This window comes from Taudactylus pleione, unplaced genomic scaffold (genome assembly GCF_031769625.1).
Source record: "Taudactylus pleione unplaced genomic scaffold, aTauple2 ptg000212l, whole genome shotgun sequence".
Taxonomy (NCBI): Eukaryota; Metazoa; Chordata; class Amphibia; order Anura; family Myobatrachidae; genus Taudactylus; species Taudactylus pleione.
This window is the reverse complement of record NW_028284614.1, coordinates 4,032,599-4,047,173: the sequence shown is the minus strand read 5'-3', so window position 1 is coordinate 4,047,173 and position 14,575 is coordinate 4,032,599. Positions and strand designations below refer to the sequence as shown.

The 14,575-nt window shown below is 45.7% G+C and overlaps 1 protein-coding gene across 1 annotated transcript in view; it reads right to left on the bottom strand.

Moving 5' to 3' along the window:
- Positions 1-12,049, bottom strand: part of PDGFRB (platelet derived growth factor receptor beta) — a 141,875-nt gene extending 129,826 nt beyond the window's left edge. The window contains exon 1 of the mRNA XM_088478266.1: positions 11,498-12,049. The gene's annotated coding sequence lies outside the window, so the exon portion shown is untranslated. The remainder of the gene's footprint in view (positions 1-11,497) is intronic.
- Positions 12,050-14,575: the final 2,526 nt, after the last annotated feature.

Genomic DNA, 14,575 nt, shown 5'->3' with positions numbered 1-14,575 from the left:
TGACATGTATTACAGTATGGTGCATTCTTCCATGCACACAGAGGACCTCATTCAGAGTCGGTCGAAGCGGCCGCACGGTCGTACGGAAAAAGGGGCCGGATATTCAAATGATTCCCTCGCAAGTTGCGTCCCTAAGTTCGGATCGGTAGTTGGCCGACCAAGGGGAGGAAGCGGTTGGAAGACAAAAAAATACGCCCCCTTCTCGTACGTCATCTCCGGGCATATAATGATTAATCGAGACCATCGGGAACCATCGGCACTGGTCGTAGAGCTTAAGGTTGACCATACCCTCTCTTAAGCTCTACGATCATGTCAGTGTAAAAACCTCCCATGTCACATGTGCTATGACGCTACTTTGTTAATTATGCACTCCCATAAACCATATGCACTCCCATAAAACGCCGTTCGCATAATGAGGCACGCCTGCCTTCGGATCTCCACTCCCCCGTTTTCAAGCACCTTCCCCTGTTACCACCCACAAACGCCTCCATCTGTCACTCAAACTACCGACCTGGCTGTGTTCAAGGAGAGAGAAATTTCTGATCGTAGTGGCTAGTTTGCGCACGCGCATTGCGAACTTTACGCATGCGCAGTATAGCGAACATCGGTGGCGTACGACCGTGCGGCCGCTTCGACCGACTCTGAATGAGGTCCAGAATGCTGCATGAACTTACAGATTGGTTAATTCTCACATGATGATTTCTATGTATCCTACAACTGGATACAACAGAGACATCACCCTTCTGTGCCTTAGATGTTGCTGCATGCACTGGTGAGAATTGTGTTGCTGGACAATGTTCTTGATGTAGACAAAACTGCAGGAAATCCGCATGAAAGACCGAAACCCATAAATGAATCCTTACACCGTGTATACTGTTTGTATATAATGTATATGTTTCATGCATTGGTTTTGCTACTTGGTGCTTATACAGGTGCCCTTCTCACTGAGGGCCTGATTCAGACCCACTCGCAAGTGCTTGAGCGCTCGCAAGCGGGTCGATGGTGGGCTCTGTGCACGCGCAGCGGCCGCACTGCGCGTGCACAAGCCCTGGAGTGAGAGAGAAATTCTCTCGCTCCGTGGCTCACTACAAAAGGGGCGGCTGTCGATGTTGATCGACAGCTCGCCCCGTTTTGTAGGCGTGGCAGGGGGGTGGCTTCACAAACTGAGGCGTTTCCAAGCGAATGTCTGCCGTTTGTGGGCGGCCCCACTGACATCACACTCTAACAGAGCCGGAAGCTCTCTGGGGCTTGCGGCAGACCCTACCATAAGGGTCTCGTCGCAAGCCCCGATGGTTGCGATGGTCTTGATCATCGCGACCATCATCCTGGCCGCTCGCAATAGCTGTAGGAGGTCACCCACAGCTATGCGAGCGGCCAGGAAGCCGCTCCAAAAAAAAACGCCTGGTTCAGGGCGAGAGCTCTTTTAGAGTGTCCGGCTCTGAATCAGGCCCTGAGAACACAGGGAACTGAGGGCCTCACTCATTAAGGATCGCAATTGCAAAAGCGCTCGCAGTTGGCGATTGTTGAGTACTGCGCATGCGTATGCATCGCAGTGCGCATGCGCGAAGGCACCACTGCAATCGCACAGCAATCAAGCAGACTACGCAGCGCCATGGCAAAGTGATTGACAGGCAGTGAGCGTTTGGGGGTGTTGACGGCGGGGTGATTGGAGAAACGCAGTCGTGTTTGTCCTTTTGAATGACGTTGCGTGCATAACTTAGCCATTGCGCATGCATTTGCGTGCAGCGAAGTTAGCAATTTGTAAGTACTGTCAGGGCTGCTGTAATTCTGGGTGAGGGGCCGATGGTACTCGATGTTACCGATGTTTGTTGCGGTTTGCAAGATATTACGGAAGTTAGATAACGGTAGTGGGAGGCAGTGGGCATCACTTCCAGTGCTGGCAGTGCGACGGCATGGCGATTGCAGTCATTAGCATATTTTCGCAGCAGACCTGCGTGCGATTACGGAGCTGCGATCGCAATAGCGATCCTTAATGAATCAGGCCCTGAGAGCACATTACACGGTGCACAGTCATGTAACAACAGTTGCTAGGAGATCAAGCTCCAATCATAAAACAGGTCTTTATTTAACATTAGCATTAACAGGCATTTGTTGTTATTTAAGAACATTGGCCCTCATTCAGAGCCGTACGCTCTGAGCAGAGCGCACGCTCTGAATGAGGGCCGGGCTCCATTTTCATGGAGCGTCCTCCTGGACGCTTGTATAGCTGTGGGTCACCACCCACAGGCTATACGAGCATGCATTGTGATGGTCGCGATGGTCGAGACCATCGCGACCATCGAATTTGCGAGCCGGAGCCTGCGGTTGAGGTTTTCAACCGCAAGCTCCGGAGTGATTTTGGCTCTATCAGAGCCAAAATCACTCTCACTGACATCACTAGTGATGTCAGTGGGCCGGCTTCTGACGGGAGGCGTTCCCGTGGGAACGCCCCCGTCAGGGAGGCACGCCCCCGGCACGCCCACCAAAGGGGGCGTGCTGTCAATCAACATTGACAGCACGCCCCCTTTGATCGGACACAACGAGCGAAGGACTTTCCTTCGCTCGTCGCGTCTGGCGTATGCGCACGACGGAGCTCCCTCCGTCGTGCACATGCTCAGTCCATAACATCGACCCACTTGCGAGCAGACAGCCGCTCGCGAGTGGGTCTGAATCAGGCCCATTGTTTGCTGATGCTTTTAGCACTAATTGATACAATTTTCCCAGGCTGTGACTATGGCATTGTCCCTGCCTCCTCTGATGTACTGTCTACACTACAGGCTCTTAAACAATCCAAAAAATGACTCTATGTAAGTGTTCAGTTAAGCCTATGGATGACACAGTTGATGTCCAAAATAAGTTTACAGCCTGAGATGGAAACTATTAAAGTGTCGTATCAGTGTACTACACCCTGACAATTGTAACTATGGGGGTGATGGTCAACACTAGACTTCTAAAGAGGACAAGTTGAGGTGTTGCCCATAGCAACCAATCAGCTACTAGCTGTCATTTTTGTAGAATGGACAATGGGCCTGATTCAGCGAGGATCGCTACTCTGCTTCTATGCACGTAACTCATATGTGCCTACTTTTGAAAAAGCATTTCAGGGAGAGTGTGAAAGTAACACATATGAGCGCAGCGGTAAAGTGGGCGTGTATTGCTACATCTGAGAGGCGTGTCATAATACTGACTTACATCCTAATGTAAGTGAGCCCCAAAGCAGTTAGTAAGAGCTACGTGTTGATGAAAACACACTGATACATTACAGAAAATACATGTAGTCGTAGGGATCATTGTGCCTTAAAGTTATAACCAATGCAGGGAAATGATACTAATGATCCCATTTGAATGTACATATCTCTGTTTTTTTTTTAAATAAAATAGCTTCATAATGGGGGTAAGGTGCAATCAGGGATATTGCTAGTCTCTTCATGGAGACAGGGAGATTGCTGCTATTTCAGGGATTCTCCCTGACGGGATGTAGCGGCTGCTGGTCTCAATCCCGACAAAGGAATCCCGGCAAGGGATTTAACATAGGCATTGAAATACTGACGCCTATATTATTGCCAACGCCGGAATGCTGAGAGGACGCTGGACCGATCGTCCTCAGCCGGGGGTAAGTATACACATAGCCGGGGATGGGGGGGTTAGGTTTAGGGACCCCCGGGAGGACTTAGGGTTAGGCACCCACCCGGGGACGGTTAGGGTTAGGCACCCACCCAGGGAAGGTTAGAGTTGGGCTTGGGGAAGGGGGGGTTAGGTTTAGTCACTAGGGGGGGAGGCTAGGGTTAGGCACCCCCCCTGGGAGGGTTAGGTTTAGGGTGCGGGGAGGAGGGTTAGGTTTAGTCACTAATGGGGGAAGGATTGAGTTAGGCACTAATGGGGGGAGGTTAGGGTCAGGCACTTGGGGGGGAGGGGTATGGATAGTATACTTACCTGCGCTGTAATGTGACCCAGCGGAGTCGGGATTTGAACTGCCGGGCTGTAGTCCGGTGGTCATTCATACTGATTCCCTCCCTGACAATGAGGGAGAGTTGGCATGTATGACGCAACGCAGTTGCTAATATCAGCGGTGATGTGCATAAGCTGCATTCGCATTGCAATCGCAGCCTAACATAAGGACACCCACTTCCCCTTTACTCACATCCATATACTTGGGCAACATACAGTAGCAAATTATTCGGTAACATCGAGTAACTTCGGACCCATACGCACAGGTAAGGCAGGTCAGACCTCACTCAGGAATTGCTTACTTCAGCGCACACTATGAGACCTCAAGCTGCATCTGGTTTCACAGTGGCTAATTTATGCAACGTCGTGGAAACGCACTGGCACGCCTGCATACGCCCGACCACCCCCCCATCACCACACACCAATGGCACTTCCTGTCAATCACTCTGCGGTGGATCTGTGTGGTCACCCCCGATCGCAGCATCTGGTTTGCGCACACGCACTGCGATGAGTACGCATGCGCAGTGTGGAATAATTGCCCGATTACATGCGAATAAGCAACTGCAATCCTTGCTGAATCAGGCCCAATGCCCCTAAAAGGGGATAATGTAATCTTCTGCACACCAATATAGCATATATCAGCAAATCGGAATGGGTATGAAATACCGGCGCCTAAGCTCAACCCGCCTACCCCGAGCCTAACCCTAACCCTTCCCGGGGGGTGTCTATCTTAAGTCCCCCATCGGGCTTTAGCTGACGACCGGCGGCATGTAGTCCACAGTTCTATTAACTACAACCCCGGCAAATCATATCATATATTTTCTAGTGCCTGTTAATGGGATATCTCAATATCTGGTCCTTCTGAGATGTCTGTTTTGTAATATGGGGGAGATTTATCAAAGCTTGGAGAGCGATAAAGTGTAGACAGATACTCACACACCTAGGTGATATTCCAGTTTCCAGCTCATATTCACGCTGCCAGCTCATAATCAGGCTCCTAGCCGATACTAATGTTCCTAGCTGATACTCACACTCCTAGCTAGAGATGAGCAGGTTCGGTTCTCCGAGAACCGGACTCACCCGAACATTGCAATTCCGAGTCTGATCCAAGTCCGGCTCGGGTTTTCCCGCCAGGCTTGGACCCGAAAACGAGGTAAAACGTTATCCTCCCGGATTCTCGTGGGTTTTGGATTCTATAAAGGTCCCGGTGATCGCTCCATTTTCACTCTGGCTGTGGAGAGTGTACAGAACAGACATGCTGTTGTTCAAGGGTGCAATGTTATAGTTGTCCAAGGGTGCAGCGTTGTAGTTGTTCAAGGGTGCAGTGTTGTCGGGCTGAGGCTGCAGTACATAAAGTGGGGGGTGCTGCTGTGTCACTGTTGTCCTGTCAATCAAGGGGCTAGGACTACAGTTCATAAAGGGGTGCTCTGTCAATCCAGGGGTGCTCTTCCCCAGTGTAAAAAAAATTAAAGTTAAAATTAATAATTATCATTCCACAAAAAATAAAAAAGATCTTTTTTTTTCTTTCTTGTGTGAGCTAGCTGCGCTATTATTGTTCGGTGAGACTACCGGCCAGACCGCAGTTTATCATCCACGTATTTGTAACTCTGCAGGTGGTCCATCCGCACTCCGCAGGGGTGCTTAGTTGTCTATAAAGGGGTGCTGCCTTGTCTAGGGGTCCTCTTCCCCAGTGTAAAAAAATTAAAAGTTAAATAAAATTAGCTTTCCACAAAAAATTTAATTTTTTTTTCATTTTTCTTTTTTTTGCATGTGCTAACTATGCTATTATTGTTCGGTGACACTGTCGGCCAGACCGCAGTTTATCATCCACGTATTGTGACACTATAAGTCGTAGCGCAGTGTGTTATTCTTATACATAAAAAATATTATGACACTGTAAGTGGCAGCACAGTGTGTTATTCTTTTCTTATTCATAAAAAATATTGTGACACAGTTGGTCATTGATACCGCAGTGTAATATTAAAATTGGTACAAATTGACGTGTGTGCTGTACCCCACTTCATTCGTGTTTGTTGATATGGAGAACGATCAGTTGAGAGGAGAGCAGGAACCACATACTAGTGCTAAAGCTGCTGCCAGTGCCAGCAGTCATGACGATACTAGTCCATCTATGTCATATACTAAAGCCGTACTAAAGGCATACAGGGCTTAAGTCAGGGCATCTAAAATCAAAGAACCAATCTCTTACTGTGGTAAAGAAAAAAATATCAAAGGGAAAGTTAGCTGCAGAAAGACATAAAATTGGCAATATGCCTTTCACCACAAGAAGTGGCAAGGAAAGGCTAAGGCCTTGGCCTTAATTTATGACTGGTGGTTTTGCCTCTTATGATGATGTAAGCCCTGCTCCCTGTAGACATTAAAAAAAAATTAAAATCCTTAAGGAACAGGATCCAACTGTGCACTCAGAAATGTCACAAATCCCTGAGAAGAGTCTAGGGACCTCATTCAGAGTTGGTCGTTGCGGCCGCACGGTCGTAAGGGAAAAGGGGCCGGATATGCAAATGATGCACTGGCAAGTTGCGTCCTTAAGATCGGATCGTTAGCTGGCCGACCAAGGGGAGGATGCGGCCGTAAGACAAAAAATATGCCCCCTTCTCGTACGCATTACACGTCATCACCGGCCATATAAGGATTAATCGAGACCATCGGTAACCATCGGAGCTGGTCGTAGAGCTTAAGGTTGACCATACCCTCTCTTAAGCACTACGATCAGGTCAGTGTACAAACCACCCATGTCACGTGTGCCATGACACTACTTTGTTAATTATGCACTCCCATAAAACGCCGTTCGCATAATTAGGCACGCCTGCGTTCGGATCTCCACTCCCCCGTTTTCAAGCACCTTCCCCTGTTACCACCCACAAACGCCTCATTCTGTCACTCAAACTACCGACCTGGCTGTGTTCAAGGAGAGAGACATTTCTGATCATAGCAGCTAGTTTGCGCATGCGCATTGCGAACTTTACGCATGCGCAGTTTAGCGAACATCGGTGGCGTACGACCGTGCGGCCGCAACGACCGACTCTGAATGAGGTCCTAAGTGTGTTGGCGGGTGCCATGTGTGAGCCTGACATTTCCAAAGCTGTACTCGAAGAGGAGCCTCCTCAAGCAGCACAAATCAACACGCTAACATAGAAATTGAGGATGCTTCTGTGGAAGTGCACCAGGATGAGGAGGATATTTGTGTAGCTGACGCTAATAAGGTTGTTGATGATGAGGATGCTGATGATGAGGATGTTGTTGATGAGCGTGTTGTTTGTGTAAATCAGGCCCCAGTGGAAACAGTTGTTGCCAATGATAAGGAAAATCCCATTGTCATGACTGGGCATAAAACAAAAAAATCCACTTCTCATGTGTGGAATCATTTCTACCCAAATCCGGACAACAATTGTCAAGCCATCTGTACCCGTTGTCATGCCAGAGTAAGTATAGGTAGGAAACCCAACCATCTAGGAACCTCCTCCCTGTTACGTCATCTACAGCTCACCCATCAACAGTGTTTACAAAATTCAGAAACTTTGGCTAAATAAGAAACAACAAGCAGTCCAGTCTCTTTCCCTGCCTTCAACTACATACATACTCCATCTCCCTCTGGTCTGTTGGTTAATGGAAACATATGTCCTTATGTGCCATGTTGGAAGTTGAACTGCCACCTGTTTGTGCCGCCCACTGCTGCCACTTAGCTTAGTCAGCCAGCTATCTTGGTGCATATTATGGACCTAAACTGGGTGAAAACAATATTGTGAGCTATGAGGTGGTCAAAATTGACTGGAAACTAGGGAAATTAATGTTATTGAGCTTAATAATACTGTAGGAACAAAAATAAGCCCAAATTATGAGATTTTAGCTGTGTTTATGATTTTTTAGACAACATACAGATCCAAAACCAAAAAATGCAAGCGTAGTTTTGCCATAACCAAATCCAGATCCAAAACACGAAGGAGATCCAGATCCAAGTCCAAAACCAAAACACAGGGGTTGGCGCACATCCCTCACGTACCTAACTGATACTCAAGCTCCCAGCTCATACTCATGTTCCTAGTTGATACTCAGGCTCCTAACTGATACTAACGCTCCTAGCTGATAATCACACTCTTAGCTGATACTAGCGCTCCTAGCTGATACTCACACATCCAGCTGATACTCATACTTCTATCTGATACTCACAGAGAATGTCAGGCATCATACAACTATTATGTATAAGGAACTATGGTTCCATCATCAAATCATACCCACCATAGTGTCTGCCCCTTCCGCTGTCACTATCCAATAGTAACTGCATAGGTTGTAATCTGGTACATTATCCTCTTTAGTTTCTAAATAATATACCTGCCTGGGTAAAAAACTGTTATGAAGTGTGTACCTAAAGGCCCATTTTTTCCATCTGGGACAAGGCCCATGTGTTGCGGAAGCCTATAACAATCATCTGACTGCTGTGGCTATAGTTATGCCTGTGTATATAATTATCTATACGCCGACTGCTCAGCAATACTATTTACCTCCTAAGTCAGCAGTCGTAACCTGTTCACCAGTTTGAGGAGGAGGTGTGTGAATGGCAGGACCAATCAGAAGCCACGATCTCCATGATCGCAGCTTCTGATTGGTCTTTTCACTCACACCCTCTTCTGCAATGTCACCAGGCCCTGGCTTTTGGCTGGGCCTGTAAGATGCACAATGGAACCTTGGAAAAATGGCTGCCTGGCACAACCCACTGGGGCTTGAGTAGGGTGTATTTTTGTACCCCACTTAAAAGTGCTGCTATTTTTATATACACTCTTGAATTTAGGTTAACACTACAGGTTATATTTACTATAGTGCGGGTTTTTAGAAGTGGAGATGTTGCCCATAGCAACCAATCAGATTATACGTATCATTTATCTAGCACCTTCTAGATTCAGATAATAGTTAAAATCTGATTGGTTGTTAGGAGCAACATCTCCACTTCTAATAACCCATACTTTAGTACATATACTCCTACGGTACATCCATAGATGATTTGCCAAAGGACAAAAAGCACTATTGCTGGCAAAAACACTGTTACTACAGGCAATAACCATGCTAGTGGTAATATTAGATGGCTTTAGTTGGCAAAGCCAATAGCATTGGAAAACCTATTTAACTAGTATACCTGTTATGTTGGTAATTATTTGAGTTAAACATGTTTATTGTGTCAAGATTTAAAAATATATTATTAATTTTTTAAATAATTAAGAATAAGTTTTTTTTTTTTTTTAAATATTTTTTCCCTCATTAGTTAAACTGAAAGCCAAAATTGTGGCAATCCGACTCACACATTCGCATACCTGCGTAGACTGGCCTGGTGAAGATGAAAGCCTTACCGTTTTGGGCCAGTCAACTGGTTGTTAAATTGTGGTGAATTGCGGCAATAACTGATTTTTTTATTACCATGACAAGCGACATTACAAATTCGCCTTTGTCGCCGCATTCTAAGCCCCAGTGATAAATGACCCACTTAGCCACAAACCTAGCAATGGTGGAGAATTTGAGATTCACCAGGCATTGGTGTCAGAATATAGTAACACTAAAAATGGTGATGTGTAGGCTTGATGTATAACGGCCATGTGCTGACTAATTGGTTATATCATTTAGGGGCATATTTCCAAAACAGAAATTTTTGGGGGGCACCCACAAATATGAAGTAATCCTGGATTGTATGTATAGGGCGCCACACCTCCATTTTCAATTGCAAAAGCAGCCCTATAGGTTTCGATGGGGGCTACTAAACTGAAATTTACCAAATTCCAGAATGGGAGGCATTCCGGAGATTGTCCCCGATAACTAACGCCATTGTGGCCTATTGGCTGCATTCTGCAAAAGTTTTGGGGAAAAGGATCCATAGGATTCCTACCTGGTAATCACCATCCGCACATGCGCAGTCAGCAGACCGCAAATGCGCAGTAGTGTGGCCGGAGTATGAACCCAAAAGTAAATTAATAGCAATCACTTTACTTACACAGACCTGTCCCTGCAAGTGAATAATGGTACATTGGGGTAACTCTCTATCTCTTATTGCGGTGATAAGAGGCGATAAATAATACAATTATCGGGACAAATTCCCCAAAAATAAATAAATATGACCCTTAAAATCAATACTGAATACAAACAAAATACCGAACAGTTAGACCCTAGTTTTGATCAATCCAGTGCAAGTTAATACCGTAAAAGCATATATTTCTCTAATCTTTAACAGCTAGGAGATGTACTAACTTGGAGAGAGATAAAATGGAAAAAGATAAAGTACCAACCAATCAGCTGCTAACTGTCATGTTACAGGCAGTGTTTGAAAAATGACAGTTTAGAGCTGATCAGTTGGTCCTTTATGTCTCTCCAACTTATCTCTCTCCAGGGGGAATATTTACTAAAGTTAGAGTTTTTAGAAGTGAGTTTTAGAAGAGATGTTGCCCATAGCAACCAATCAGATTCTACTTAACATATAACTAGCACCTTCTAGAACAGGAGTTCCCAACCACGGTCCTCAAGGCACACTGACAGTCTAGGTTTTAGGTATAGCCATACTAGAGCACAAGTGACTTAATTAGTACCTTAGTTATTTTGATTTAACCATCTGTGCACAATCATGGACATCACTAAAACCAGGACTGTTAGTGTGCCTTGAGGACCGAGGTTGGGAATCACTGTTCTAGAAGATAATAGCTAGAATCTGATTGGTTGCTATGGGCGACATCTCTTCTAAAACTCACTTCCAAAAACTCTCACTTTAGTAAATTTACCCCCAAGGCTCAGTACCCCACTATGATGCCCTAACTGCCTGTGTAAAGGACTGGCCATCTGCATTTGCAATGAGTATTAAAAACATCACTCTGGGTTCTCTTCCCACAGTGGGATAGCGGCTTGCTGCCTCAGACATTCTTTCCGTAAGAAAACACAGCCGCGATTGCCAAAAAAGCAAAAGTTGTGAAATATAACAATGTTTCTTTAAGGACGAACCACATTTCAAACAAGCTGCGACATTAATCTGGAGCTGAGCCATTGCTGCTTGCCGTTCTTTAATATCTTAGGAATCTATTGTTTTGCTGTGTTATTTCAAGTTAAGCGAATTTTAACTGCTTCCTTAGCTGGGCTCCCAAATCTCCGTGGCTGATGCACCTGAGCCTGTAAGCGAGTGCACGGGATTTACAAATAACCACTGGAACACAGTGAGACATGACTACAGCATTGTTTGCAGGGGTACAAAGTTACTTTCCATTTCATTTTCACTTTAACAGAATCAGTACAGTGCCCGGGTACAGTATGTGTGCTCTGCCAAAGATAATAATGATCTAATGATAATGTTATTTATATAGCACGTAACTCCCTATCGGACATGAAGCACTTTACATTTACGCTTTAAAAAACACAAGATGCACAATAATCTCAGGTATTAATAGACTACAGAAGACAGAGCTATTTGGGTAGTGTTTCCTTTTGGTTTCAGAACGCAAGTGACATTAGCAAAAAGTTTTCAAAGAATTCTTGTTACAGGCACCAGACATATAATACAATTTACCTTAGGAGTCAATGATAGCTTGTTCCCCTCTTTTGTCTGTCTTGTCTGAATTTCTTTTACTTGAGGACGTGAAGCTAAATTTTTGTCGTGTGCTGGAACGTTTCACAAACTTTTCCACTGGATTTAATAGCCAGAGCTCCAGGGAGAGAACGAAAAAAAAAAAAAGGACTTTGCCAAAATGCTAAGAGGAAACGTCTTGGAGGATGAATTGAGCAGCGTACCACCTCAGCATCTCAGTCTCCTGAAACTTTTACAAAACTTTTTGCTTTCTTTTTTTCCATAGTCTGGGAATGACGTTATGGATGGATGTCTTGGTGGATAAGTGATGATGCTGATCTTTTCTCAGCCTTCTGTAAAAATGTGTCTTTGCCTTGAAAGAGTGATGCTTTGAAAGGAGATGAAAACTGGGCGACACTTGAAAAACTTTTTGTAAAAAGGAAAGAGAAACATGGAAAGTCAGAAGACGGCTGTTGTAAGTCGTGTCCTTTCAGCTGAACTGTTCTACAGACCCTCTTTTCTGACTTGTGTGCCTCCCCCTCCTCCTGTTCTCCCCTCTGTGTGAGGGTGACTGAGAGTCTGTTTTCAATTCTCCTCTGATTTTTCCCTGTCTTTTCTTTTTTTTTTGTTCTTCAATTTTTTTTTCCTCCTGGTCTCAGGATATGAGGGGATGTTTAGAAAATCCACAACCGATGCCAGCTGCTGACTCATGGTTTCATTAAAGACGGGCTGATATTATTACTGACTTGATGTGCGTCCTCCCTCCATAGGACATTCATTATATTTTCTTTTTTTTTTCTTTTACCTTTATAAAGAAAAAAAAATCATGACGGATCATTATCACTTGTATTAATACACTTAATCGTTATTACAATCATTGATTGATTTCTTTAATAATACACAAGTAATGCGCGTATGAAATTCTGCAAATAATATCCGTATAGTTGATACTGATGTAATTATAATCCTGCCAGTCGGACCCTCTCACTTCTCTGTCGACCTGATGTTTTGCAAGTCTGCCCGCACACAAAAGTACGCACAACGGGCCTGGTTCATTAAGGATCGCTATTGAGGTCTGCTGCGAGAATATGCTAATGATTGCAATCGCAATGTCGTCGGACTGCCAGTATAGAGACGGCCACTGCCTCCCACTATCTCACATCCGTAATACCTTGCAAAACCTCCATAAATATCGGTAACATCGAGTACCATTGGCCCCTCACGCACAATTACAGCAGCCCCGACCTTACTTAGAGATTGCTAACCTCGTTGCACGAAGTAAGTACTCAAGCTGCGTAGGCAATTGCATTGGCTAATTTAGGCACGCCTATGCAACGGCATTCAAACGGACAGACACGCCTGCATTTTGCCGACCACCCCCCAGTCACCATCCCCAAATGCTCACTGCCTATCAATCACTCTGCGATGACTTACCGTGCTCTGCGTGATCGCAGTGTAGCCTTCTCGCATGCGCACTGCGATGCATAAGCATGTGCAGTACGCAACAATCAGCCAACTGCGTGCGCTGTTGCAGTTTTGATCCTTAATGAATCAGGCCCAAAGGCCATACTTGCCGCTCTTTGGGCTGCCCCCTCTGGGTTGGCACTGCGTGGGGCGTGGATCAGATGAAGTGGGCGGGGCCTGGAGAATGGTGATCTTGGCCCCACCCCTCCTTTGGCGTGGCCAAGATGATGCAATTCACAGCGAAGTGGAAGTGGGCGGCCGGGGTAGCAGTCGGCACTGGGAGACTTGGCTTCTTTTCCGCACAGTCGGGAACGCCATCCGATTTTTGTGAGCCTCTTGGAGGTTTCGGGGGAGTAGGCAAGTATGGCAAAAAGGCGCTGTTGCGAGCGAGACACATGATATCGGAAATGTTGTGGAAAAGTGATGGGCGCTCCTGGGCGGTGAATGGGAGGTGGCTAGAAGTGTACACCAAAATGGTGCGTTTATTGGGCGTTATGGGAGTGTCGTGTACACAGACACACAGATGCAGGCATAGGAGGCTACAGTCAGATGGAGAAAGTGCACCTGCATAGGGCTGGTGCAGGTTTCAACGGTGAGACCAATGTTGGCGTCTAAGGACGGAGCAATCAGTATTACTGCGTGTACAGACGCTAAAAGTGGGCGTCTCAGTCCCTGCGCACTCAGCCGCACGGTTGTACACAAGGGGAGGAGTTTGTAGCGGCATTTGCTTAAAGACGCAGGTGGGCGGCCGCCAACAGATGCTGCGTCGGCACCCCTGCGTCCATCGCTGATTCAGACTCTGTGGGGTATATTTACTAAAGTGCAGGTTTTTAGAGGTGGAGATGTTGCCCATAGCAACCAATCAGATTCTAGCTATTATCTTCTAGATGGTGCTAGATAAATGTTAGGTAGAATCTGATTGGTCGCCACTTCTAAAAACCAGCACTTTAGTAAATATACCCCTGTATGTTAGTTAATGCTCTGGGGTCTATTCATTATCCCATAATTTCTACAATTATAGTGAAAATTAATATTTTCACCTACTTGTAGAAATAAAGTAACGGGGCCATTTATTACAAAGGTTACCCAGGAGATATCGCAAATATCCTCTGCTTACCTTTCAGTGCTGATGTTACATGCTATCCCCATACAACACTATGGGGACCTACTGTAAATTCATCCAGCTCCACAAATACAACATTTTTTGTAACTTGACTGCAGGAACTGATGCCAACATCGATGGTCGTAAACCATTGCTCTTGCATCATAGATGGCAAAACCATCATCTATAGGCCCCTATATATCAATGGTTGGCAAACATCGACCACTGATGGACAAGCCTAATCTGGCCAAGCCTAGACAAACACCTCAGTTGGACGGTGTGAGCCAGCATACAGCCAGGGGCACCTCTGGTGACTTAAATCGCCAGTTTAAACCTAGCTGTGTGTTAGCACGAGGAAAAATATATCTTAGTTATTACAAGTAATCATGTCTCCCTCCTTGGCCGCTTGACATGTTAGGAGGTGTGAATACAGATTCACTGGCATGTCATCTACTGATTAAATAGTTGTGGTCTGTCCAGAGAGCAAGCCCTGGAATTAGGCAGCTTTTATTTGT